Here is a 3,129-nt window from a genome sequence, read left to right as displayed (position 1 = left end):
CCTCAGAATGCTTGGGAACAATAATGTATGTTGATTTCTTACTACAATGTCTAAAATTTAATAAAAAATGAAAAGTAACCACAATAATTACTAATTCCTAGTAGTTGTTCTGTATAGTCTGGAGAATGATCTACAACTGCTGGACTTTGGGTTTCAAATGAGTGAATTATTGTATCAAACAAAAGTCAAAGAATAATTTCTAAGCATAGGTAGAAGAGGCAGACAGATAGTAATGCATCATTTACTCTGATACAAAACCCACCAGAGATGACCAGAGTAGCTGGATAGAGCAAAGGTAAGTAACATCATCAAATTGTGGGCTCACAAACATCCCAGCAGAACTCACTTAGGGAGGCTGTGTTGAAGCTATCATCAAGAGTTCCTGATAAAGGTGTTTCTCTACAGATGTGCTTTGAGCTTTGCATTCCCATTGCAGGTTCTTTTATAATACAGGATAAACAAGAGTTCCCTCTGTTTTTAATATTTTACCTTCTATCTGTTCTCAAGGATATAGCATGACCCAAGACAAAGAGCTTGAAGGTCATTTGACATAAACATGACTGAATCTGAGATAAGGGAAGGCCTTCTTGTATCCAGAGTCTACTTCCAAAAAGCTTAAAAATCACATAAAAAGTTACCAGTTTAATGTATTATAGTGAATATAGCTAGTCACCTATTTTTTTCATTTTTTATTATAGATGTTTTCTTTATTTACATTTCAAATGCTCTCCCCTAGTTTCCCCTCTGGAAAAAAAAAACCTATTCTCTCCCCTCTCCCCCTGCTCACCAATGCACCCTCTCCTGCTTCCTGGCCCTAGCATTCCATCAAAACAGCCCCAAGATTCCACTTCACACCAGTCAGAATGGCTAGGATCAAAAACTCAGGTAACAGCAGATGCTGGCAAGGTTGTGGAGAAAGAGGAATACTCCTTCATTGCTGCTGGGATTGCAAGCTGGTACAACCACTCTGGAAATCAGTTTGGTGGTTACTCAGAAAAATGGACATAGTACTACTGGAGGACCCAGCTATACCACTCCTGGGCATATACCCAGAAGATGCTCCAACATGAAATAAGGACACATGCTATGTTCATAGCAGCCTTATTCATAATACCCAGAATCTGGAAAGAACCCAGATGTCCCTCAACAGAGGAATGGATACAGAAAATGTGGTACATTTACACAATGGAGTACTACTCAGCTATTAAAAACAATGAATTTATGAAATAGATGGATCTGGAGGATATCATCCTGAGTGAGGTAACCCAATCACAAAAGAACACACATGGTATGCACTCACTGATTAGTGGATATTAGCCCAGAAGCTTGGAATACCCAAGATTCAATCCATAAACCACAAGCAACTCAAGAAGAAGGAAGACCAAAGTGTGGATACTTTGATCCTTCTTAGAAGGGGGAACAAAATCACCTATTTCTAACAATATTTCACAAAGAGGACATATTTAAAATTCTATAGAACATATGTTAATTCAGAATATGTAACTTGTTTACAAACACAGAAGATGAATAAGGAAGTGCACCTAAACAAACTCAGTTAGCAAGTTCTCATGAGAGGAGCACCAATCATGCCATGGATAATGACTGAGCTTCAGCTCAATGAATCAGTGTCCAAGCCAGCAGTGTTGAACACAAGCCTAAAGCTATAGGCTGGACTATGCCTGAGGATCAGGGCCAATGGGCAAATTTTTATATATGTAGGTAATACTTATTTCTCCAATCTGAAACAACAAGCATATACAATTAAGAGGACATATATGAGGTATTCTTGTTTTTTCCTCAGACATACCAGGATTCTGAGTTTATTAGAAATGGGCACACTCTGCTCATCAGACCCTTACCTCCAGTCACAAGCACATTTGCGCATAGCTTTACTGCTTCTCTGACACTTTCCCATTGTTATTATGCAGTCCTTATGAAAAGAGCTACCTACCAGGTATCATTTCAAACCATTTGGGCTTCTATAAAGAAGTATTATAAGCAGGGTGGCATTCCAACAGCATATTTATTTCTCACAATCCGAGGGGTGTGGGAAGTCTAAAACAATGCACCAGTAGATTCTAGCATGTCTGGATTTTAGGGAGTACCTTCTTTTCTTTTCACATACGTGTGCCTCCTTGTGACTCCTCAATAGTGGAAGGGGTAGGCAGCTTCCCAGGTTCTCCTTCACAGGCACAGCAATCCTGTCATGAGATTACTCTCATGACCGCTTCAATTTCCCAAGGTCTTTTCTCTTATACTGTTGCATTGAGAATGAGGTTTTTATAGGAATCTTGTGAACACACGAACATGCAGACTCTAGCAGACCATCATGCTGGGATATCTTCTACTTTGGGCTTGCACTGGTTCTCACCTTGCCCTTTTCTCTTTATGTAGTCCAAGAGCTCATCCCCTGGACTGGTGCAACCTACATTTAGAGTGGCCCTTCCCACAGCAATTAAACTAATCTAGAAACTGCCTCAAGGTTTGTTTTGCTAGATAATTCTAAATCTTGTCAAATTGACAATCAACTCTAGCCATCACAGACTTTTTTTCTTGGAAAGTCTATATTTTTGTACTGATAAAGCATTACTAAAATAAAAAAAAAACATGTTTCTTGTCTTTCAAATCACAGTATTGGACTTGACCCTGCATTTATATTACAAAACAATATTCAGTTCATGATACAGAAAGTAAGTGTCATGGCATTATCCAGAATATGTGAAGTATGACTTGTCAGACGTAGACCTTGACAACTAAAATGTATCAGTGGTCCTGCTGTTATCATGGCCAAGCCAATATCTAGAAAGAAACAATTCCTGACACCGATTGATGTAGTTTTATAGGTATTTCCTATCAGAGCATGATGAAAACAGTTTCCAAGGCACCAGTTTTGCTCAAATTAATTGATAGGTTCTACTTAAAATGGTAAACAATCCCCCTTATTGCTGGTGATTATGTTCTTACCCAGTTTTGATGAATATTTCTAAAGACAAATTTCTTATAAGTTTCCTCTAGCATGAAGAAATTTTGATTTTTCACCAGGTTGAAATTAAAGAGGAATAGAAAATAATGAAAAAGTTATAGCCACTCCAAAGCTATAACCTACATTAGGCCAGATTTTTTTTTTTT

This window comes from Mastomys coucha, unplaced genomic scaffold (assembly GCF_008632895.1).
Source record: "Mastomys coucha isolate ucsf_1 unplaced genomic scaffold, UCSF_Mcou_1 pScaffold6, whole genome shotgun sequence".
NCBI lineage: Eukaryota > Metazoa > Chordata > Mammalia > Rodentia > Muridae > Mastomys > Mastomys coucha.
The sequence above is the reverse complement of the archived record's forward strand: the minus strand, read 5'-3'. Positions refer to the sequence as shown.